The sequence below is a fragment of the Pinus tabuliformis genome, chromosome 7 (assembly GCF_031772625.1).
Source record: "Pinus tabuliformis cultivar Carrire ecotype Pingquan chromosome 7, CPIR1, whole genome shotgun sequence".
Classification (NCBI taxonomy): Eukaryota; Viridiplantae; Streptophyta; class Pinopsida; order Pinales; family Pinaceae; genus Pinus; species Pinus tabuliformis.
In genome coordinates, this window is record NC_142293.1 from 1,862,264,195 (window position 1) to 1,862,275,639 (window position 11,445).

The 11,445-nt window shown below is 39.0% G+C and overlaps 1 pseudogene; it reads left to right on the forward strand.

The window, feature by feature from the left end:
* Positions 1-1,202: 1,202 nt before the first annotated feature.
* Positions 1,203-3,042, forward strand: LOC149255885 (glutamate decarboxylase-like; annotated as a pseudogene).
* The last annotated feature ends 8,403 nt before the right edge of the window (positions 3,043-11,445 follow it).

Here is an 11,445-nt window from a genome sequence, read left to right on the forward strand (position 1 = left end):
TAAACCCTTTTGCCTAGTTATGCCTTTCTTTTGTTTGTGTCTATAATTTCTAAAATCAATGAATTGACCATGGAACAACATCCTTCCTATGGAGATACTGCTTAGTATATCTTAGATTGAGACTAATGGCAACAGCTCCTGAGTCCACCAATTAAGGAAACCCCTCTAACGGGAATCCTGGTCCTTTTCCTTCTTTTTGAAATATTGGTGCTCCTTATATGGCATCATTTTCCCTTCTTAGATTTACCGTTGGTTATTTTCGACCACTATGGTTCTGAATGTCCGAACTGCTTCTCAACCAGGTTCAGAAGCATCCCTGAAGAAAGGAAGAAAACTTGCTATCTTCCTTCCCCGCATAAGGGAACACCGAAGGTGTTCCCTTTATGAACTTGGCTAGGCAAACACTGTTCAACCCAGCCAATCACCATCCTCCATTTTCGTCATCCCATCTAGTCAAAACTCAACAAGTGGAATGTCACCGCAGCAAAAATTACCTCTGACTAGCTGCTGCTATTGCCTGTATGTCACCCCTTTCCACTTGTCAAGCTACTAGTACTGCCACTACCTCACTCCTTTCTTCTTCTGCAATTTCAACCATAGCTGCTTCATCAACAAAGGCATATTTAGTGAAAGGTTGTTTGAGAAGGATCAGGGATGCTCTAAAATAATTCAAAGTCCCCATCCATGGCACCAACAGACGGTGAGGACAGTGTCGTGATTGCTACCTCTTATAACCTATTTTTCGGCCCCAACATCCCCACATATATGAGACAATGGAAGATCAAATTTGGCGAGATCTTCCAACACCTTGATGTTTCTCTTTCAACAATTTCCCATAATGCACAAATCACGGTGTTCGCAGAGCCTCAACTAGATGTGCTTATTCAAACTCTACCAGATTTTGGCTTCGTGGGGTCTTCCAGCCTGAGATGATCAATGTGTGAGGGATGGATGGAGTTGGAAAAACGGCATTACTCCAACTCATCCACAATAATTGCAAGGAGAACTATAAGAAAAAGGTGAGAAGTATCTTTGATTTCGTCATTTGGTATACCATTTCTCAAAACCATAAGATTGAAAGTCTCCAGGATACCATTGTCGAGTCTCTGAATCTAAAATTTGACTCGAGTTCATCTTGAAAATAAAAAGTCTCCTCTTTTATTGGACAACATCTGGAGTCCAATTGACATTGGGATAACAAGAACTATGTTGACATGGATGAGTATCCTATTACCACAAAATTGTAGGTAATGGCATCTCTTCTGCTTTTAGTCTTTCTAGATCTGAATTCCCTTCTCAGGTTTGTTTTGGCCATTTAGGCCCTCAAAATTTTCTGAAATGTTTGAGTGTTTTCCTCTTCTTATTTTTTGGTTTGGAAAAGAATTGGTGCGTGAACATAATAGCCAATCTGTCTAACAGCCCACTCAGCCATGGAGAGGAAGTTTTTTGCATCGGCACGGTTGGATCTTTAGAGGCCATCATGTTGGAAGGCCTTGCATTCAAACGCAAATGGCAGAACAAGCGCAAGGCAGAGGGGAAGCCATGTGACAAGCCAAAAATTATTACTCGTGAAAATGTGCAGGTAATTTCAAGTTCTTCATATCAAGTAACAAATTACATCAAAACCAAATCCATTAAAAACATTTTTTGTTGTAGAACTAGGAAAGAAGTGAGGTGGGAGTTAGAATTGGTTTGTATATTAGAACCTAGACTAAAAGGGACTTATATGTAATATGAAGGTTGTGAAGCTTCAGATTAAATATATAAATAAGTCCATCATAATCATTATCCCACCTGAGTGGTAGATTATATGCAAATGTCTTACAACTAAATATATTTTGCACAAACTCGCTGACAAAATTGTTCCAAATCTGCATTTCTTGCATTTGTGTTGCAGGTTTGTTGGGAGAAATTTGCTTGATATTTTGAAGTAGAGTTGAAAGAAGCTAAGCTGAAGGAGGGCTACTATGTGACGGATCTTGTCAAAGGTGTTGAGATGGTTGACGAGAACAATATTTGTGTGGTAGCCATTTTGGGTTCCACTTAATATGGAGAGATCGAAAATGTGAAGTTGTTGAACGATTTACCCTTGCAGAAAAACAAGAAAACAGGGTTAGCCATCATATCCACTTCAATTTATCTGTTCATACTGAGTTTGTGTTCAGGACAATTGATTGCACTGATGGTTGCAGGTGGGACACACCCATACATTTGGACGCAGTGAGGGGCAGATTTATTACACCATTCCTTTACCCTGATTTAGAATGGGATTTCCAACTTCCATTGGTGAAGAGCATAAACATGAGCGAGCACAAGTATGGAATCGTCTATGCCGAAATCAGATGGGTTATCTGGAGATCAAGTCATGACCTCCTTGAAGAGCTTATATTTCACATCAACTATTTGGGTGCCGATTAGCCCACCTTCACCCTCAACTTCTGCAAATTTTAAATTAAATTTTCGTACTTGATGTTCACTCTATTTCATTTCAAATTATTAGGTCAATGGTAATGTAGGACGTTTTCCTTGGGGAAAAAACCTTTGAATTTAACCCTTGACTTTGTACGCCTATAGGGGCCAACCAAATAATTACTCAATATTACCAGCTCATACATTTGGGGTTTGAGGTTTATTGTTTCCAATTAAACTTTTATTATTTTTATTTCATTCAATTGTATTACCCATGAAAATAGAGTTCATGACGCGTTTTGAAATGTTTATTTGTTTGGGCAAGATTATTGAAATATCATGTGTAACTACACAACAAATGCCAAGACTTTGGAGGATGGTCTGCAGAAGGTTTGGCGGTTCAACATACTGTCAAAAGAGCTGGGGGTTCCTCTGGTGGCATTCTCGTTCAAGGACAGTATTAGGCACGATGAGTTTGAGAATTATATCCACTTGAGAAGGTTCGAGTGGATCGTGCCCGCCTACACCATGGCTCCCAACGCACAACACGTCACCCTTATGCATGCGATGGTTCAAGAAGATTTCAACAGAGTTTCGCAAAATGAAAAAGTTGGGGCTTTTGTAATAGGATGAACTCATAACTTTATATTTTTTAAAATATATTATCTTCAATTAAATAAAATAGGAAATACCTAATCGTCCAATAGTTGCAAAGATAAAGGCAAGATAATAACCAAAAAAAATCATGATTAGAAAGTGGTGCTTGAAGAGAGAGGATTCATTCCACTTGTGATCCTTCTGCAATTTTGTGACTAGTTATTTTCTTTTGAAGCAACTCCTTGTGGTGTAGGAATATCCTCTCTGCGGACAAAGACGATCCCTCTAGCCCAAGAGAGTGGGTCTAGCCACAAACAAGACAATCTAATGTAAATTTCCTTATATTATAATCGAATAAGAGGGCCTACCTCTTATAATGCTAGTCCACTTGATAGTGATCTTGCTTCCTTGCTCCAGCTTCCTTTCATTCAAGTACCTAAAACAAACATGCAAGAAACAATAATAAATGTGATATCATAAAATTGAATCCAATCTACTTAAAAGGTTAATGAGTTCTAAGCTATCAATTGTAATATTACACTCGATATAGGAAATAAGCCATTAGTTGTATTAAAATAAACTTCAAAGAAAAATATAGCCAAAGCCTTGACGTTGGAGATCTCCTTTGCGGTATCCAAGTCCCACTACACGCCTTTTCAGCACTCTTTTCCTCCTCTAGCTTGACATGAAATGGATTCCAAGCTCTAACTCTCTCTCCTCATGCTTTAGCTACCAAAGACTAGTCTTTTTTCATCTAAGACTAATCTTCTTTTGTCAAAAGCTAAAGATTTCAGAATTTTGTATTTGGTTCTATCTCTCCACCACTTTCATTATGTGTCGTATTGTAACCAAAAAGGGTAAGAGGAAGTTGTTTATATAGGGAGAGGAGGATAAGAATGAGATCCACTTAAGGGGGAAGAAGGTATCTCCTCGGGAAGGTCCACTTTTAAGGGGGAAATAACCTTATACGGAATTCTCGACCCTTATCCAACCAAACGAACATCCAGCATGTCGCCACTAGAAGTTTCTAGACGTGAAACTCCGTTTCTTTTTATAAAAACAGTTGAGAAGTAGACCGCAAAGGTATTGGGCTAACAGTAGCGCCAATTGGCGCGGGTCACAGTGTAAAACTCTACCATCGGCGTGGGTGAGACACTGGGAAAGAGCACTAATCTTAAAAACTGGGTTTTAAGAAGGATTCTCTGGAGATGTTCTGAAGGGAGTGGGGACTACTTTCTTCAAACTTCAAGGGATAAAAGAGCATAGGTTTCATGGTGAAAGTATAACAAAATAGTCACTATTATGGTTCTATGGGATCAGGAACGGGGAGTGAGAGGAGAGTGACAAATTATTGTGTAACAGATGCCCCCTAAAGCATGAAGTCAAAGTTGAGAGCGATGGCTAAAATGCTTTAAGACGGAGTGAGGACTTAGAATACCAGCATCAAAAGACCTGCAACTCAAACATACATGTACATATCTGAAATCTGATAGTCATTCCTGATAAACATGAGAGGCATATAACAATACATGAATCCATGATATAGGCCCAACTATCCATCAAGAAAAGGATAATCTGCATGGATCCTCGGCATGGACGCAACCATCCAACTGAAGGGATCATATGAAATAGATCCACGACATGGGCACAGGCATCCGCATAGAGAGGATCAAAATGAAAAGACCCACGGTATGGTCGCATCCATTTGACTGAAGAATCATGTATATAATCATGAATGACCCATCACTCCTCACAACCTGGGCTTTTTTTATCTAAGCCTAGGGTCTTGCACTCCAACACGACCTAATCAAAGTACAAATTCTAACATGTGAATAGAGGTGCTGAAGTTAAACATGCTAAAAGATCACTTAATTACTGGCCAATGATGTGAACCATTAACAAGTATAGAGAAACCACCTGTAATGTCAATGGCTCTCAAGGTACTATCAACACAGTTCACAAAGTGTGAATAAGGAATTGAAGTCGAACACCTATGAAATCACTCGATCGAGGGCCAATGATGAGAACTTGTCGTCGAGTGCGAAGAACTTGCCATTGAGGCATGCAAGCCCTAAGGTACTGGAAATGAGTTTCTATATCAAATTCTTGGATAATGAGCTGAAGTCGACAGGAAGCAATCCGTCGAAGGAAGGTCATAATGGATCCTTCATCATCGGCATGAAATAGGAAACACAATGAATGAGAGTAATCCAATAATGTGACAAATGATCAGACACTGTACAAGCAAGAAGACTTATCTTGAACATGTGGATGACACAACTCCGGAGTTTGGCAGCATTTTACATCATAGGATCAAAGGTGATGGTGACGTGGTTGAGATCAGACAATAGGTTAAAATGGATAACCCAAACCGAGGAAGGAAAGTGATAGAGTGAGGATGTCCCAAAACCCGACACGAACAACAAATGAATGTCAATATTTAAGAGCGACATGCTGCCTCAAGTGAAGAATACAACTAATGAATACTTCCAATTTTTCCCCACCATTTCTAGCGAGTACCCCAATTAATTTTGAAACACAAGCTTGAAGGGGATAGCATATGCTTGTAATATAAGCCCATCCTTCGAATGGATCCTACCTAGTAAATTTCAACGAGCCCTAGGAAGGATAAGACCAGTCTCGTCATAATGACAAGTCCTATGTCGTTTAATTTTTTAATGAGTCTGACAAAGTTGAAACTTGGAATCTTTTTCATGTTTAGAGAGTTTGAAAAAGACACAGAAAAGAAAACTCCAAGGGTGCCTTTTCATAAAGTTGTCTCTCAAACCCAAAAAGGTAGAAAACAATATTCAAGAGAACCTCCTAGTAATGTTTGACTAAGGTATACCTTTTTCGCAAATAGTTTTATCCCAACCCGAAAAAATGGGTAAACATATATTGGGTAAACGATGTTTCACAGCCTTTAACAAGTTCAAAACGACAAGAGCTCGACAATCTTTTCATATTTTACGAGTCAGAAAAGAGCTTAAAGGTGACTCATCCTGGAGGAACGAGTGGTATAAAGAGTAGCAACTGGTTCCGGTTATGGTGGAACTACTAAAAAAACTAAGATGTCAAGAGGCTCGCTAGTAAAACCACTCATCGATGTGGTTCCTCAAGAAAGGTTAAAACAACCAAGTGAAAGCGAATGATCGGCCAAAGAGATGGTGGTGATGGAATGGAGAAAAAATGAAGGCTTATCTGATAGGAGAGGCTGATAAAAATGGAAATCACGAGGGTTAAAATGGAGATGGGTTCATTTTTATACAAGCCTAAACCATGGGGAACTATGCTTCGATTCGGTTTCATGTTTACACAAGCTTGAAACAAAAACTATGCTTGGATTCGGTTTCATGTTTACACAAGCTTGAAACGAAAAACTATGCTTGGATGAAAAAATGGCATGCCCCCAGCATGATGAGAGCCGAGGCACATGCCCCCCAAACTTCATTTCATTCACCGAAGTAGACATCGGGTTGCTAAAAGGTGGATGGAATGAAGTTTCACTTTCGAGATCAAGGAAAGACTCGACTAGAATTTGACAAGATCTTAATCAAATACTCAATTTGGAAAAGGGAGTTGTTTCATTTTTTAATGAGGTTGACACAATAAAAGAACTATCCTCAAGACTCCTTGTTTCATTTTTTAAGGAGCTTGACACAAGACCAGGAACCATGCTCCGACACTTTGTTTCATTTTTTAACGAGGTTGACACAAGACCAGGAACTATCCTCATGACTCCTTGTTTCATTTTTTAAAGAGCTTGACATAAGACCAGGAACTATCCTCATGACATCTATTTCATTTTTTAATGAGGTTGATATAGGAACAAACTATGCTCGAAATTTGTTTCATTTTTTAACGAGGTTGATACATGAACAAACTATCCTTGCACATTGTTTCATTTTTTAACGAGGTTGACACAGAAAAAGAACTATCCTTGTACGATGTTTCATTTTTTAACGAGGTTGACACAGAAAAAGAACTATCCTCGTACGCTGATCATGGACCATATGAGAACATGGCCCCCAAGAAGTCCTCACTAGATGGGAGAAATACGCTTTGGGAGGAACACATGCTAACTGGTACAAATGACAGATCAGGTTCCAATTCCCCCAATACATAATGTACCATTCCATCTGCGTGATCATCAACAGATGTGGAGGCGAAACAGGTAGCCACATAATTGACCCGTGGTGGGGAGGGTACTGCTTGCAAACGAGAACAAATAGGGGATGACGTTAGGATTGGAGCCATATGGTGACCGATGAATGGTAATTGATCAATGGTCGAGCTCCGATGACATAAACATAGTCGCGCCCAAGGAGAAGATTGAAGTCTAAGGAACCTTGGACTACCATCATGTTTATATAAACGATCTTTCCTCCCAAAGTAATATGGAACTTCGGAAGGATCCCTAAAGGTTGATTGGATCCTCCGTTGAAAGCCAATAGATTTTGGGTGACAAGCACAAGCTGTGGGGATCCCAAATATTGCCAAGTAGTAGAAGACATGATGTTAACAAATGAGTCTTCATCTAATATAGTGCCATGTACTACCATATTATAGGCTTGTACTATAATCTAGAAAGGCACATAAGATGGGAGGTGGAATGCAGTCAATTGAATCCAATCAAAAGAAACAACAGAACTACTTGGTGGGGGTGTCATAGAATTGCCCCCATGCTTTACATGAATAGGAGAAGGACTCTACTGAAAAACTGAGATGGGAGGGCCACTCTTCGATTCATGAGAATCTGAGGAGATGAGAAGAACATGAGCAATATGATCACTACTCTCTTCGGGAACAGAGTGAACAATTGAAGGTGGAACCAAGTTGACACTCTTTTCGACCAATGGTTGGTCGGGAATAGACACAAGAGATTCATGCTCAGGAAGAGCAGGATGGGCAAGAGATGAATCCAAGTCAATCTCTTTACCAACTAGGAGATGGTTAGAAGAAAGCCTCTGATAACCAACTGGAAGTTGGGTTGAGGAGCTGTAAGGTTTTCCAAAACTTTGGAAGCTTTATCCATAAGAGGAAAAAGGTGAAGAAGATGTTGTCCTTCACATAACCTACAAGGGAATTTAATTTTTCCCTTCTTCTTACCATCACTAGTTGAGGGTGTAGCATCGACATGATCTCCAAAGGTCGATGGGGATGGTCGATCTAGATTTTGAGACCATACCTATAAGATTTGGGAATGCCAAGACAGTCTCGAAGGAGATGGTCATCCTTACATAACCTGCAAGGGAATGCCAAGACAGTCTCGAAGGAGATGGTCATCCTTACATAACCTGCAAGGGAATTTTACCTTTTGCAAAGGACCAAAAGGTTTTTCGATTGGAAGTGCATTTGGAGCAATAGCTGCACGGTTGGCCTCTCGCTTATCTGACTTCTTCTTCTTCGTCTTCTTCTTCTTCTTAGCCTCTTGGTTACTGGATTTCAAAATTTCACGATGAAGTAGAAAAGGAGGGTAAAGAAATAGGTGAAGAAGGTGAGGGGTCAACCTTAGAATCAACATGGTGTTGTTCAGGTTAAGAGATGGCTGGACAGAAGTTGGGACACTCGGGACCACCGAGGTCGAAAATAACCAGATAGATAAACCAATAGTTAACCTGGGAAGGGACAACGTTGCCATATAAGGAGCGACAACGTTTCCAAAAGAAGGAAAAGGACCAAGACTCCCATCGGAGGGGAATCCTTAACTAGTAAACTCTGGAAATGTTTCCATTGGAATCGACCCTAAAGAATCACTAAGGAAGATAACATTAACCAGGAATATTTCGTGGGTAGTTAATTTTAGGACACTAAAATAAAGCTTTGCCTTTTTATATTTTAAGAGTCGAGAAAAGGACAAAAGGTGACTTTAGTCGCTTTTAGATTTAACGAGCTCGAAAGGACAAGTGCTCGATGACCTTTTCAAATTTAAAGAGTTAGTAAATATCAAAAATGAATACTTAGGGTACTCTAGGCATAAAGGATTATCAGGTGACCGTGAACTGCAGAATACCTCCCGGCGAACCGAAAAGTATGAATAGGCAACCTCACCGAACACTGTGTTCGGTGTATCACGTTTACAAGGCAGCAAACTCAGCTTCCTATGGATAAAGGATTGCAACCTATAATGGTCTCCCTTTATATACACAATGGTACAAGGAGCACAAATCTGTGTTAGTGTTGTCTAATGCAAGATCATTGTGAACGACAACAGTTAGGTTTAAAGACGTCGGAACAGTGTCTAGCCTAGAACACTAAATGTGAGTGTTAAGTTTTAATGCTTCCTTAGGTTAATTCAATAAATTTTAACGGTTTATCTTGAATTAGGTTTCAATTTCAAGGCCCTACCGCTGTCATTTGAAAAAAAAAACAAAAAACAAAACAAAACAAAAACAAAAAACAAAAAAATCTATATTCAGCGATATGAGAAAATAAATCTTTGTTTTCGATGAAAGTTTACATTAATTGAGGGATAGAGAACACACAATCAACACAACAACTAAATAATGAAATCTTTTACTAATACATGTCCTAAATGCACTTAATCTTCCTTTAACAACAAAAAAAGTTTAATTCATTTCTCATGCCTATGATGATGCAATTCTAGCTTCTCAATAATGCTACTAATACAATATTTTCACTTAAGTAAACTAGAATGATGTTCTTCTTTTCACAAAATGCAAAATGAATCTTTCACATAAAGTACTTTAATGAAAATTTTCACAATTCCGAACAAACAAGCATTGATCAAATCCAAAGCATGATAAATGAAACTAAAAGCAACTTCTTCCATGAATCGAACAAACAAAACACATAAATGATTCAATCGACAAACCAAGCAATGTAATCTATGCTCGAAAAGAGAAAAGAGACACTCGAAATAAGAGAACAAACGAGACTCTCACTCATTCAATTGAAAATGAAGCAATGAAGATCTTGTGACTGAAAGATGGATTAAATGAAGCAGCAAATCAGAAACTTGACACAATGAGTAAAAAAACAAATGAATGGTAATTGACCTAGATTCCGTAGGGTCATAGAAACCATCCAAAAAACTCAAAAGATCAAGCAATTAAACTTCAATCCAATCAATCAATCAAACCCAGCAAACAAATCATCCTAGTCACTTCTGGGCTAAAGAATAGAGTCTGAGGGTCAAGACACACTGGCATTCGAATGGGAGAAACTCTGTTTTTTCTTAACTCATAAATCAACACGACTTTTTGGCTAAAACTAGCGCTGAAAAGGGGTCTGGCGCGATTGTCAGGCTAAAACTGGCGTTAATCGATGCGACTGTTTGGCTGAAACTATCACTGATTGGGGATTGACATGACTGTTTGGCTGAAACTAGTGTTGATCGAGGGATTCAAAGAAAAAAATAAAAGATAACTTCACACAGGGTCAGACTTAACACATCAGAGGGTGGGATTGTGTCTATATGCCTTCAAACAGGTCAGTACAGATCCAGAAGACCATTAATAAACAAACTAGGCACACAACTAGAAAAAAGAGAGTGATGAAAAGGAGATTTATTTCCCCAATAGAGTCTCTAATTTATGGTGTAGGAATATCCTCTCTGCGGACAGAGACGACCCCTCTAGCTCAATAGAGTGGGTCTAGCCACAAACAAGAAAATCTAATGTAAATGTCCTTAGATTGGAATTGAATAATAGGGCCTACCTCTTATAATGCTAATCCACTTGATGGTGATCTTGCTTCCTTGCTCTAGCTTCCTTTCGTTCCTTTAGTTCAAGTACCTGAAACAAACATGCAAGAAACAACAACAAACATGATAACATAAAATTGAATCCAATCTACTTAAAAGATCAAGGAGTTCTAAGCTATCAAATGTAATATTACACCCGATATAGGAAATAAACCATTAGTTGTATTAAAATAAACTTCAAAGACAAATACAATCGAAGCCTTGACATTGGAGATCTCCTTTGTGGTATCCAAGTCGCACTACATGTCTTTTCAGCACTCTTTTCCTCCTCTAGCTTGACATGAAATGGCTTCCAAGCTCTAACTCTCTCTCTTCATGCTTTAGCTACCAAAGACTACTCTTTTTTCATATAAGACTAATCTTCTTCTATCAAAAGCTAAATATTTCATAATTTTGCAGTTGGTTCTATCTCTCCACCACTTTCACTATGTGTTGTACTATAACCCAAAAGGGTAAGAGGAAGTGGTTTATATAGGGAGAGGAGGATAAGAATGAGATCCACTCAAGGGGGGAGAAGGTCTTATCTCCTTGGGAAGGTCCACTTTGAAGGGGGAAAGAACCTTATATGGAGTTCTCGACCCTTATCCAACCAAACGAACATCCAGCACATTGCCACTAGAAGTTTCTAGACGTCAAACTCTACTTCCTTTTATAAAAACAGTCCATAATTAGACTGGCACGGGTATTGGGCTAACAGTAGGGCCGATTGGCGC